Raw genomic sequence first — 14,909 nt, forward strand, 5'->3', positions numbered from 1 at the left:
TCCTTCCCCTCCAAGTCTTCTCCTTCTAGTTTCTTCTCTGATACTATCAACCCTGGCAGAGCTGTCTGACCAGAAAAAATATATTAAGACATCCAGATTTCTTTGCAAACGCAATTTATATCTTGATGGTATCTCTAACATCTGAAAAGATTCACTATCTTTCATGACAGCTCCTTTGCTGGGTTTATCTGGATATCTGCTCATTGTGGACCATTACAGGCTAAGTTGTGTCTCCTCAGAATATGTATGTTGCAGTGCTAATCCTCAGTACCTCGGAATGTGACTGTATTTGGAGACAGAGCCTGTAATAGAGGTGATCAAGTTAAAATAAGACATTAGTGTTGGCCCTAATTCAATCTGACAGGGGTCCTTATAAGAAGAGGGAATTTGGATACACTGAGGGGCCCCAGGGATTTGCAGACATCTACAAGCCAATGGGAGATGGTTCAGGAGAAACCAAATCAGCTGACACCTTGATCTTAGACTTCCAACCACCAAGACTATGAGAAAATAAATGTCTGTTGGTTAAGCCCCCCAGCCTGGGGTTAACCTAGAGAGTTATGACAGAGGGAGCTGATCGACGCAGGTACAATATGGTGCCTCATCCCCAAGCTGGGAGTGGTCCTGATTCTCTTCCCCGATGCACCCCCGAACTGAAGGTTACAGCCAATCTCATGGGCTCCACCTCCCAAATCTATCTCACAGCTTAATCCAAGCGCCGAGCCCCACTACCCACAAGAGCACTGTCAGCCTGAATGCCTACAGCTGATCATCACAGAGAAGTTCCAAGTCACAGATCAGACAACACTGCAGCTGCCTCTAATTTTGGTTAAGATAAAGTCCAAGCTTCTTCACATGGCCTGATGGTCCTGTGCGACCTGGTCCCTCGTGATCACGCACTGCTGTCCTCTAACAACTAGTCTCAGCCTAATAACTACTCTCGGCCATACCTGCGCTTTCTCCTGGCCGGAACACTAAGCTATTCAGGTTCAGAGCTTTACACTGGCTGTCCTCTGTGCCTGCCCGCCTCCCTCCCGGCCACCTACTCTGGGTTGGCTCCCATCTCTCCCTTGATCTCAAGAAAGACCCCTGACCACCCAATCGAAAGGGGCTCCCTGTTCCACCAGCTACTCCCTTATTCTCCATCTGTGCCTCGTTTTATTTTCTTCAGGCTCTGATTCCTGTTTACAAGGGGCTCTTTATCTACTTGTACCTTTGTCTCTTTTCTGCCTCCTGCCACTGAAATGCAAGCATCTGAGGGCGCTGGCCTTGGGGATCGAAGGCGGCAACAACCCCAGTACGGGGGTGAGACTCCCACTCATTGTTCCATGAATGCATTCGTGTTTGTGCCCAGTGCCTGGAACCTGATAGGAACTCAGAGCTCTTCACAGAGTACATGGGCAATAAAACCTGGTCTTGAACATGTGGGAAAAAAAAATGTCGTTAGTGAGATGAAGATGAGCATACTAACGGTTTCCTTAAAGGGATCATTTGTCTTTGGATTCCATTCTTGTTTAATCTAAATCCTGAATTACTGATCAGACACAATCAGTTTGGATTACTCTCATGAGCCCCATCACAAGAAGGTTTTTGGCTTAAGATATTGTCAGGAATATTGTCAGCCTCCTCTTTTAATGAAGCAACTTTAGGTATTATCTCAAAAGCTTCTCAAAAATACCATGCTGGGAATTAGGTTTATAAAATTCTTTTTCTTAGTAAATAACATAAGGAACATTTTTTTCATGTACCTAGAAAAAAAATCAGGTATTTAATGTACATACATCATGGGCACTATAAGAAGCCCTGTGCCACTGTAGCAACACCCAGAGAATACAGGTAACTCCATAGTCAGAGTAAAATAAATTTGGTTCCTGCCCTCTTGGGGCAAAGGATGCTATGTCCTGGTTTGTTACAGAGATCTTAGTGAAGATTTTGAACAAACTACTTTATTTCCAGTAAAAAGATACAGAATCATCTTGTTTTGCCCCTTGACCTTATTCTTTGTCCCACCTGGAGGCCTGGCACAATCTTCTTGCAACCCTGCATGCAAAAGCCTCAGGCAAAAGCCTCATGCAAAGAACAGAGCAAGGAAAGAGAACAGTTTCCTTGTTGGTCACTTTGTGGGGCTCCATGCAACTGCCTGCAGACCACGAAGGAGAAAAAGTAGCTGCCTATTTGATTAAGCCTCTGCAGGAACAGTTCTGTGACAACAGCTGAAAATAACCCCAATCAATAACAATGTCCACAAAAATGAAAAAAAAAAATTTTTTTTTTACTCCACAAGTATTTACCCAGTTCCTGTTTTGTGTGGAAGTCTGTGCCAAGAGTTAGGTAAACCCCAGTGACCAGGGTAGACACCACCCCCACCTTCCAGAACTCACAGTGAGAGTTAGAGAACCAAGCCAAGAATTCTTTTAACCAAAGAATACAGACAGATAGCCTCCTGGCATATGACTTTTTGCATGTTTCCTTCTTTCCCCACAGTTCCTGACTACTTGCTTCATCAGTCAGAAGCATTGCATTATAAAAGGAATGCAAAGAACAAGATATGGTTAATGTTCTGTTTTTAAATTTCCAAATGTATGTGTGTGTAGAAAACAACTCCAGGGGGCATCATTTACACAGACTGTGTGCACATGATGCCTTCTGTGTGTGTGCAGCACAGTGGCCCTGGCCCTGCTCAAAAGGACAGCCCCATATTGATAGCCCAGGACACAAAGTGTCCCTCCTAAAAATAAATAAATAAATAAATAGAATGTGGTCATGGCTTTATCAAAAATAGAGTGTGGTGATGGGATTATCAAAAACACAGAATGGTATAAAAACAGGAGAAAACTACAAATATTAGAATCAGGATGAGGCCATATTACAGTGGTGGAAAAATCCATTCTGGTGCTATTCCTTTAAATAAAACCTCTGGCCTCTCTACTCTACTGTCCCTTCCATGGGCATTCGCCATGTCTTTGCCAAGTGCCTGCCTCTCCCAGCCTGCTAAGATCCCATATTCCACCATGCACTCCAGCAGCCAGACCTAGCAGGGGATCCAGATAATCTTAAACGAAGAGTACTGGATTCCTGGTGATGCCATGGAGGTCCCATATTGGTACAGTGTGGGGGAAATGCCCATGGGACGGTGATTTGGGAAATTCATATTCTGCATCAGAAATTTGCAAGAGCTCCATAAGAGGACTCGTTGATCGAACCCAGGGACACCCTGTCTCCCACTCTTCACAAGAGAGGTCATCTGGGAAAGGCTACCTGCCCTGCTGTGTCCAGGAAAAGTCACAGGAAACGGGCCTGCCATGATCAGAGGATCCTTCCAGGCTCTCCCTTTTTTAGTACTGTGTGTTTCTCCAACAGTGAATTTCTTGCTGTAGTGCCCATCTTGTTTCATTATTTTTATCTAAACCCATGGATTTTTGGTTTTGGACCAATTCCTCCACTTCAGACCTTGTCCCACCTTCAGGACATCACTTTCAGAATTTTCACATTGGTTCCATACATCAACCCAGTTAAGAAACCTGTCTGCATCTCAGGATAGTATAGGCAAGGCCTCTCCTTTGTGGGACTGGGGACAGGGAGAGAGACAGGATATCACTTAAATAACGGGAATAAAAATAGTATAATTATTTTCACACCATCCATTTTCCATTTCCAACCAGAGTGATTTTTTTAAAAAAAGAAAAACTAATTATCTTGTGCTTCTGATTAATTAATGCTCTTACTGCTCTTATGATAAAGATCTGAATTCCTAACCTGGCCTCCTCCTTCTGCTTTCCCCACTCTACCTTCCAGCAACTCCCCCCTCGCTCCCCCAGTGGTGCTGGCCTTCTTGACCTCCTTGACCTGCTCAGTGACCTCCACCCAACACCTCTCTACCTTCCACTCCTAGAAACCAGGCTCCTCTTTTCGCCAGCACCCAGCCCGCTGTGATTTTAGGCTGATTCAGGTCATGATTTGACTCACAGTTGTCTTTGTCCTAAGACTGCTGGTTGTCTGAAGTCAGTGAGTGTATCATTCCTCCCAGCCTATCCCCAGAGCCTGGTCCCTAGCACTTCCTCAACTGAACATTGGTTTAAAACACACTTCTCTCTGGTTTCATATGCCAGAAAAACATGAATTATTTCTAATAGGCTCATTCAGAATGACAGTTTGCATTATGTTAGAGCCGTCATATAGCACCAGCAGTATACAAGTTTAGTCTGCATAATTTTCTTATAAAGATCATTGAAGTCTTCTGTGATAGCCTTCCAAAATCCCTAAGAAGCTAGAAGCTTTCATTTCTTGTGGACACAACAATACAAAGAGCAAAGAATATGAATATTTTGTATCATTTCATTACAGAGTATTCTAGGTGCTTACTGAGACACAGATAATCCTATTATCACCTCACAATATTAACCCAAACCAGAAGGGTCTGGACCCCACCATCGGGAAGCTCTTTCTAAGCCAGGGTTTCTCCAACCACAGCACCGTCGACATTTGGGGCTGGATAATCCTTTGTTGTGGGGGCTGTCCTATGCATTGTGTGTATCAGTGAAAGGACTTACCTCTTTCATAGGTAAGGTTTCTAGGGACAGTTGATTTAAAGGCATTTACATAAATTCATATGTATATAAGACATAATAATCTCAACAACATATGGAACAAAAATCTAAATTCATATGCATATGAAACAAAGCTTCACTGTTTCAAATATTGTGGCAAATAGTGTCTAGTACAGTCGATTCTAGTATCACTTCAGTCTTTATTTGTCCAATTAGATAAAGTAAATGAAATTATTTCTGCTTGCCTAGACTTTACATCTACAAATTAAGTAGGTCTGGAAAACCAAATCAAAACCAAATTTTGATATTCAAACTCATCTTTATTTTCTTTATTTTTTTTTTTTTCAAACTCATCTTTAGATTTCTGGGGAAGTTCTGACATTTAAGCCAGAGCAGTTTTAAAAGTACCTAATGCAGGTACCACATTAAGTCATGTGCGGAGTTTGTTGCCTGGCATGTTGGGGTTTTTCTTCTTTCATTTTTACTTCTTATTTGTGGAGGAAACATGCATGTGGTTTTAAAAGGGACAGTGGCTTTGAATGTGAAACAATTTGTGCATTTGCTATTATGGCAAGTATGAGCATTGTTAGGTCTGAGTTGTCTTTTGACATCTGAGCCTTACCTACACTTTGGCCAGCAATTCAGGTCAGGTGACATTAGGGTCATTTTTGGTCAACCTTTGGAAAGAAAAGGAAAATAGCAGTATTAACTATTGTGTTCTAGGCCCTGTACTTTATTATTTTTTTAATCATTATTATTGAGTTGTCACAACAATTCTGAGAGATGGAAGCCCCCATTTAACTAAGGAGAAAGTCAAAATCCTCAAAGACTGGGTGCCCTACCTATGAAGTTAGGATGGTGGGGCAGAGCCCATGGTCCATGCATGTTTTTTTGTTTTTGTTTTTGTTTTGTTTACAGATTTACTTATTTATTTGAGAGAGAGTGCAGGGGGGGTGAAGCAGAGGGAGAGGGAGAGAGAAACTCCAGCAGACTCCATACTGAACAGGAACCTGACATGAGGTTCCATCCCAGGACTCTGAGATCACAACCTAATCGGAAACCAAGAGTCAGGCACTTAATTGATTGGCCACCCAGGTGCTCCCAATGCATGATTTTAAATGGCCCCCAGAGACACTCTGCAACTGTGGCTGGGTGTGTGTTTATCGGTAAGTGAGGATTTGCAACATAAGTAACTGAGCAAATAAGACCAGTACCCCATTATCCATCTTCCTCCCCACCCCCTCGACTTGCCCAATGTCAATATAACAGTACTGGTAGAAAAACAGTCTCAGATCACCAAACATACAAATAACTTTCCCCCAAAACTGCTAGTTTCTAGAAACAGTATCTGTGAAAGAGATGAGTCCATACTCTTCACTATCAGGCCAGAGGAAATTTTGGGTCTAATGTACTCTTTCCTTCTGGTTTCACTCCTACTGGGTGATTTTCCTGATTTGCAAAGAGTTATCTTTCAGAAGATTAATGTCTTTTCTTTTCAAAAACTATATTATGATGAGGGCCTAAAATGGCCTTTGCTTTCTAAAACTGGTTTATGGTTCTCTCTCTCTCTCTCTCTCTCTCAAGCCCCCCCCCCCAAAAAAAAACAGATACACTGAAAAAAAGAGTAAAACTGGGTTTGGTATTCTTCTCCATAGAGAATAAGAATCTCTCTGTCAATTCTCTATTTTCAGGATGAATTCTAAATTCCTTTTCCAGGGAAAGTTCAAATTCCTTTTATACCATAGGATAGATTTTATTTAATTTTTCTTGACTTAGCTACTGGGATTGTTATCTTGAAGAACAACAACAACAATTTTTAGTGCCTCTGAGCTCAAGAATGAAGGGTTCTTATCACATTTTAAACAATGAGGAAGTATGATCTCAAGATGAACTAAAATGGAAAACATAGTTATTTTTAAGTAGCATCTCACTAGTGTGGAAAAAGAAAAGTGATTTTAAAAACACAACATTGCCACCTAGTGCTCTGTATGAAAATCATGAAAAAATGAGGAAGAAGGAGAGTGGAAGAATTTCACCTTAAATCCTATCTTAAGTGTGTAGGGTAATAAATACATGTACGCATAAATAAGTATGATGAAATGTACCAGCCAGCAACGTCCCTTACACCATCAAGTCATGGGTAGGACTCAAGAAACCAGTGAGTGGCTCCATACTGTAAATGGCATTTTTACACATAACTTATTAGCAAATTTTTAAAAATTGCATTTGTCTTCCCTCTAGAATTCTTACCCATTTTTTCCACAAAGAATCCATGCTGCCTATGTCCACACAGTAGAATATTAAAAAGTAGTTTTGGAGGGGTTAAAAGAGTCCTTACAGAACATTTCATCCAGACTGCACATTTTATAGATGAGGACACTCCACTCCATGGAGATGAAGTAGCAGCCAAAGCCACATGACCAGTACTGGTGGATTTGGGACATTAATCCTATCTCAGGAGTGTGCATCTGTTTACCTTTCATGTGCTCCCCTATGTTTCAACTTTAGCATGGCTTGCCAGAGTCAGGTACTGTACAAGATCTAAGTTCCCTCATCTGACTTTCAGTGCCCACATCCTCATGCTTCACATGAGCACCCACAGACCCACAGGATATAGGATCCAAATGGGGCAGAAATGACAGAAAACACAGGATGGAACACAATAGGGAGTGGTAGCGACAGTGTTTAACTGGCTTGGCCTAGCAAAGCATTAGTCCTGGGGTTTGGCACGTCCTCTTAAAACACTTCAGAAGAGGGTAGCTCAGTTGGTTAAGAGTCTGCCTTTGGCTAAGGTCATAATCCCAGGATTCTGGGATTTAGTCCCACATCAGGGTCTTTGCTCATCCGGGAGCCTTTTTTCTCTTTCACCTGCTCTGCTTGCCACTCCCCTACTTGTGCGCTCTCTCACTCTCTAACAAATAAATAAATAAAATCTTTTTTTAAAAAAAGATTATAAAGAATAAATCAGAAGACACAGTATGATGTTATGTGTGTTAGCTCAAGCTAACTGTTCAAACATCAGAACTACAGTCCTGGGGTGATCCACAGTCCTGAGGTGAAAGCCCTGACCTACCTGTATTCTAGAAGGAGCTGCTCTAAGTGCCCCTGTTACTCACATTTCAACCAATGCTTTTATCTTCTCTAGTGATCATTCTGAATGTCAGGAAGAATTTTGCATTGGTGAAAACATTGGCTTGTTGAAGCAAGATAGACATAGAAATGGGCTCTCATTGGTAAAGATAAAGGTATTCAAGATATGTGAGCTAGCTAAAGTATTATAAACACTCCAACTTTGTGTAAACAGGATACAAATACCCAGAGACGCCTGTGCCCTTTGTCCCCACCCACCTTCTGGCACTCTTCTGGAAATCACGGGGTGTCACTTGACTTACAAATTCAAAACTCCAGTCTCTGTCTTCCTGCTCACATGAAGTTCCCGTGTGTGTGTGTGTGTGTATTGAAATTTCACCTTTCTATAGTGATTCTTGTCATATTGGATTAGGGGCCCATCCTATCCTAGTATGATTTCATCTTAACTAATTACTTCTGCAATGACCCTATTTCCAGAGAAGTTCATATTCTGAGGGATGGGAGGTTAGGACTTCCAACATAGGAATTTGGAGAGGACTCAACCCATTACGTGTAAGGAGATGGAAACTAAGGAGAGGCCACCAACGGTGGAGGGAGATAAAGAATGGTGGCATCACAGAATTTTTGCAGTTAAGTTATCATCTCTACTATAAGAACCAACTCACCTGTGTGCAGTATTAATTCCACATGAGAACCAGAGAGAGCAGAGGATAAGGAAGAAGAGGCAGGGGAAGCAGGAGAAGAATTAGATTAGAAAGAAAAGCAAAAGAGACACTTCTCTCCAGCCACAGAAGCTGAAGTTCAGATCAGAAAGGCACTACAGGGAGATTCTGGCTAGGTAACAAAAATGCATATATTCATGCACACAGATAACTTGTGGTTCTTTAATAAATGGCAGGTAATTAGCTCCATGGAAACCCTCAGGCTGTTTAAAGGAAAAGCACCCAAGCCACGTGAAACCAAATGACTAATGTAGTCAGGATGCCGCCCCGTGGGTAGACCACGTGAGGGCTCTCCGTGACAAAGTGGGCATCCTTATGCCTGCCCTGTTCCACTTGGACACATCTACACCCTTCTTAGTTTTTATTCATTCACCGAGAAAATAATATTGAAGCTGCAGTGCCTCACCAAACACCGCATGTGTTCATAAGAACCCAAACATACTGTTCCGGAGATATTCTCCCCTGTCCTTGTGTGCAAGGGATAAAATGCACCTTCACCTTCTCTCCACCTCCTGAACAGGGAAGTGGACTCCTTGGCACATTCAAAGTATTGTCTTCAAGAGTCAGGGAAATGCCCAGCTTTTAACGAGCTGCTCATGAATCATCAGGAGGTTTTGCTGTCATCTGTAGATAAGCGACATTACAACAGCAAGGAAAATCCTATCTTCTCAAGAAGGGGAGAACAATGCTGGGAGGAAGCGGCATCATGGGATATTTCCATTGTGTCCTCCATGACACTTTCCCAGAATTCCATCTTTATATAAGTAAAAGATACTCTGTTTGACCAAAACTAGAGTCAAGCTCAGGAGTTGAACCAACCTCAGATCTCACTTCTTTGTCCATGCCTCCTCTCTTGCTCCCTTTCTGTATCTCACCATCCTCTCGGGGCTCACCTGTCTGTCTCACTTACCTGGGACTTTTTATCTTCTTGTGTCACTATGTTTTCACGTGTGCATCATTTGTGCCCACAACTGGCTACTCGGACAATCCCCTCACATCAGCCCAGCCCGCACGCTCTGGGATCAACTTTTCCTGAAACATGGCTTCCTCATACTCCTTTTTCCAGAAACATCAGATGTCCATGCTTGAACATGGGCGCCAGCAGCACCATTTCCCTGTAGAGTTAGTGTCATTGCTAATGACAGCACCGGCAGTGCTTCCCAAAACCAGGTACCCACCACGCTGCTCATGCAGCGACCCATCTTGACAGCAACTCTGCGGCCTGGCTCTTGTTGTTCCCAGGCCCACTTCACAGATCAAGGGTACTGGGACTCTGAGAGGTGAAGTGACTGATCCAAGGTCACCCAGAGAGGAAGTATTGGAGACGGCAGCAGACTGACTCCAAACTTTACAACATTGTAGATTTGACTGCTACCCCAGATTAATTGATGATGGATGATGATGAGGATAGTTGGAATGATAGATGATGATGATGATAGACAGATAGAAGATAAAGAGACAAGTACACACATGCACACACACACACACACACACACACACACCTGAACCACAGAACTATTTCAACCATCGCAAGTATAGGAACATACCTTGTAACAATAAAAAGGTCCACCAAATATAAACTTGTATGAAACCAAACACATCTATTTGGCTCCAAATTTCAATTTCTAACTATTAAAACTTCTGCTCTCTCTCTCTAGGATTTGGTCCTAATCAACTATATCAACCTCATCCCCCATCATTCCCCACTTTCATTCAATTTCTTAGCTGCAGTGCCCCAAACATCCTGACCATCCTAACCATGCTTCCCTGGTCTGCATGGAATGTGTTCTCCCTCCCCACCTGCTCATCTCCCTTCTTCCACCTTTGGGACCCAGATACAGCTCCTCTCGCCCAGCACAGGCATCCATGTTCACCCCCACTCTGGTAATCCTCTCCTTATGACACTTAGGTCTTAAAACTCATCTTTTTATTTCATTTCTTCATGGGCTCTGCATTCAATTGACATGCTTTCTAAGAACATAGATAATGAAGAAAAAAAGATCTCTTTGCCCTCAGCATCTTCAAGTCTAAAGAGAGAAAAGTCTACCAAAACCAAAGTAGACTTGCGTCCTGTCACACATAAATGAATCTACAACTACACTTTCATTTTGGAGACTGGTTGTTCCCACTCACACAATGCTTCCCCTTTTACCTCCCCGAGAGCTCAGCTTCTTCTCCCAGGCTCCCTCTGTGGGGCATTTCTCCACAGCCTTCTTTCCCTGGTCCTGCTGACCTGTAGGCAGAGGGTGACCTCGGCCCCGACTGTGAAGGAATTCTGCAGGCCTAGAGCAACAGCAGGAGGCATTTGCCCTCCCTCTCTCCTGTAAGCAGGGTTACTGGAGATGGCCTCCCAGTTGGGGTTCTTATTTTTTAATTGCTCAGGGTTCCAAACGGAGATGAGGGGAAACCCACACTGTGCCCCTAGTTACAAAGCACGTAGACATTGGAGCAAACTGAAGGACAGCAAGCAGGCAGACGTTTCCCTGAGGCCCAGGTACAAGCTCACCACATGCCACTGCCTGAGATGTCTTGGGCCTGCCCCAGCCCATTCTGAGGCACCCTCTGAGGCCCAACCTGGGTCGGGGTTTTGGCTGGTCAGGAGCCGTCCCCACAAAGCAGAGGCAGGCAGGTTCTGGCACATGTCAAAGGCCCTTTGTGCTGGGGTGCCCAGGAGTCCTGGACAGACCTCTGAATCGAGACCATGTGCAGCTCTCCAAAGAAGGACCGTAGTGTGTGACAAAAACCCAAGCTTGGCAAAGAGGCTGGTGGCTCCGCATGGGAAGACTGCAATAGCAGATGGGATTGGAAAGAAACAGCCAGTTGAGACAGAAGCTGTCACAAGCATGTTCACCTTGGCATGCAAACTTGAGCATGTGTTTTGTTTTAAAAGCCGTATTCCAAATGAATACCATCCATAACCACACCGAAGGGAGGGGGAGGGGAAGACTGACTTAAGTGACCATGGAAAGCAGCATCTTGTCTAGATACTGTAGGAATTAAGACCAAAAAAAAAAAAAAAAAAAAAAAAAACCATACATAAATGCTGTAATCTCATCAGCAAATGTGTCTCTTACTGGAGTATGGGTTGTGAATCTGAAAGTAATCCATGCTCATATGAAAACTGAGCAAACGAGGAACATTTTGAAGCTAATGAGAACCAGGTTCCTGACAGTTAGAGAAAACAGTTACAACCCAAGAAAGGGATAAAGCCCAAGGGCGACCCATGCTAGTGCATGGGTATCTGAAGGACTGGTACAAAGTCACGTCTTTCATATGAATATACAGGTAAAGGATAGGTGCAGATGTGCGCATACGCATGGGAGCACTAGAAGCAGGGACACTCAGAAATGATAAACACTCTTAGTGCTCTGATTTTGTTTCTAACCATCTTCCACCTATTAAACACACACACAACAACAACAACAACAACAACCACAACAACAGGGCTATCTGTGAAGCAGTCAATTCCAGAACAAGATCAGGGAAAATACAAGATACAAGATGAGCCTGGAGCATCTTGTGGTACCAGAAAGTCAGGAAATACTCAAAAAAGATGGAGGCTTGACCACAGGAGCCAATCTGAAGAGGATCCTAACGACAAGGCTGGAACACATTTGACAAACAAAATAGAAAGGGAAGGTATTAGGGTATTACACATAGCATAGAATAAATATTGCTGAGTTCTCACTGATAAACATTTTTTAAATGTATAGCATCAATAAATAAATGGAGGAAAAGGGCAGACCATCCCATATAGGATGATCCTTTTCTTTATTTTCTCCAACTGATAAATCGAGAAGGAAATAGGTTGTCCCCATTATGCAAACACTACAGTAATATTTTTTCCAGGAAAGATCCAGCAATAGGGGCTGAAATTAGTAAGCAAGAGTTTCAGGAGAAACAGGATTTGCAGAGTCTCTAGGTGTCTTCCCCAAAATACTTACTAACTACAAAAGGAATGGTAGTAAACTTAAAATGGAGAAACCTCAGCAGAAACTGCCTTCACCAAGTAATCAAGCCAACATCACCAGTAATTATACCACACTGACACCTGGAACCCCCTGATATGACACACTAAAGCTGCAGCTTCATTCTCTAGTATTCTTAATAAAAGTGTATAACCTCAGGCCTTTCAGGAAAAATCACCAGACAACCCAAATTGAGGGATATCCAGCAAAACTCTTCAAACATACCAAGGTCAGGAAAAACAAGGGTCAATCTAGAAGTTACAGTTCACAGGAGGAGAAGAAGTAAGAAACACATAGTCTTTATTTTGTTAACAGTATTCTGCTAATGTTAATTTCCTGGTGTTAGTAATTGTTCTACAGTTATGTAAAATGTCAACATCAGGGGAAGCTCGGTGAGGAATATATGGGAACTCTTCACATTATTTAGATTTTTCTGTAAGTTTAAAGTTGGTTCAGAATAACAAGGTTGTTTTGTTTTTAAGAATTTTATTTTCTTGGGGATCCTGGGTGGCTCAGTGGGCTAAGCCTCTGCCTTCACCTCAGGTCATGATTTCAGGGTCCTGGGATCGAGTCCCACATCAGGCTTTCTGCTCAGTGGGGAGCCTGCTTCCCTCTCTCTCTCTCTGTGCCTCTCTGCCTACTTGTGATCTCTGTCTCTCAAATAAATAAATAAAATCTTTAAAAAAAAAAAGAATTTTATTTTCTTTCTCCAGATAAAAAGGAAACAATTTAGAAATTTTACCAAAGTTTAACAGTAATCCTTCAAAATGTCCTTCAAAATGGACACAGTCCGCAGGTTACACAAAAGCCTTGTGAAACTGATTGGATCAGAACTGTTAATTACTCTTTCTCGGGAAAGCACAGAGTCAATCTTTTCCAAGAAGCCTTGTATTCCAACTCCATAGCCGCAGAACTCCTGTTACGGAACAGACAGAACTAAGCACATCAATCTGTCTGTGTCAATCTATTTACTGCCCTGTGGCTCACAGGCCTCCCAACCAACTCCTTCCACTCCTGGTGCACTCAAAGTCTGCTTTCTGCCAACAGTAAGTCAGTCTGAGATGAAAACATGAACATGAGCTCCCATTAGTTAGATGCCCGAGGGAGTGGAGGGACAAAGCAAAAAAAAAAAAAAAAAAGTTCTTTAAAAGTAAGTCCAAGCACTGTTGAGTGGGTAGCTGGAAAGAATTAACCTGTGTCCATTCAAGGGTCATTCTTGCCTTGTTCATTAAAATCTAGCTTGAACACTTGTCTTTGAACCATATAGTCCTAAAGAAAACAAGTTTCCAGAGCACAGTCAGGGTCCTGAATTAAGAGTTTGCTGAAATATCTACACTCTTGCAATTTCCTCCTGGGCTCTCGCACCACTACCATCCACAATTTGCTCCATTTACCATATGCTCTGTTATCTTTTACTTCTGGAAAGTGTGCTCTGTGCTCCCTGTTTTATTGGGTCTTCTAATTTTACAATAGGTTGAAGGGATAAATCCCATTTTATGGCTTGCCTAGCAGGGTACTGTTTTCTTTTCTGCTGCCTAATTCCAAACAAATAACCACAAAACAGCAATTTCCTTTCTATCAGCTGAAACAGTGCAAAGGTAATTTTTTGCTAGAATGTCAGAGATGAAAGCAGTTAAGGGGTATGAGCTGTCACGAATCAGACACTCACTCTACAGAACTGAGAACATTCATACCTGCAGTGTTTACTGTAAGGAGCTGACTTCTCCAAGCCTCTCTCTGGATGGAAATCACCTTAGCCTGACATTTCTGACAGAATTCCATGATGCACCTGGGAGGGGAGGGCAGTGCAGGGGGATAATGAGGAGTCATAGGACTGAGGGAAAAGAAATGTCAGATTTGAGAACACAGCTATCTGGACAACGAGCTCACATACAGCCTTAATTTTACAAAGTGCTTCTGCACTCATTGACTCATTTGATTTAGCAAAACTTTGTGATATGTCCAAGTTCTTATCCCTATTGCACAAGTGAGAAAACCGAGACAATTTGGAAAAACCTAGAGAGTGTATAAGAGGTCTACTCAAAACAAAAAGCCAGTTAATATGGAACCAAGACTAACATTAATTCTGGCACAAAGTCTTAAATTATCCTAACGCAAGTCCTATTGTTTTCTTTCTTTTAAAAAGCTGTTTCCATCTATCATATGATAAGATCAAGGTGCCCAAGATACTGACACTCTTTCTAGAGGGACCCAACCTGACTGTCTGGCCTCCCTCCAGCTCAAGAGTTATAGCCTTTCAGACCAAGGTGAATGCCTGGCCACGTACATGCCCATACAGGCCACAAAGTCAGAACAGAGTTGAATGAAATTAACTCTGAGCCTTGGCAAAGGAGATGCAGACTGGCTTTCCAAATGACAGTGACTAGCATTGCTCTCACAAACAAAGGTGATTCCCAAACCACATCATTTTTATCAGTCAAATGTATGCAGTCCCCATGAAATGAAAAGTCCTGCACCCATATCAGTCCTGCTTGTAGTTGGATTTTGTCTTTGGGTAAGCAAAAAAGGATGCTTTGGAGGGAGGCCATAAAACCCATGAAGTTTAATGGACCCCACCAAAG

The sequence above is a fragment of the Mustela putorius genome, unplaced genomic scaffold (assembly GCF_011764305.1).
Source record: "Mustela putorius furo isolate JIRA1106 unplaced genomic scaffold, ASM1176430v1.1 tig00000224_pilon_pilon_pilon, whole genome shotgun sequence".
Lineage (NCBI taxonomy): Eukaryota > Metazoa > Chordata > Mammalia > Carnivora > Mustelidae > Mustela > Mustela putorius.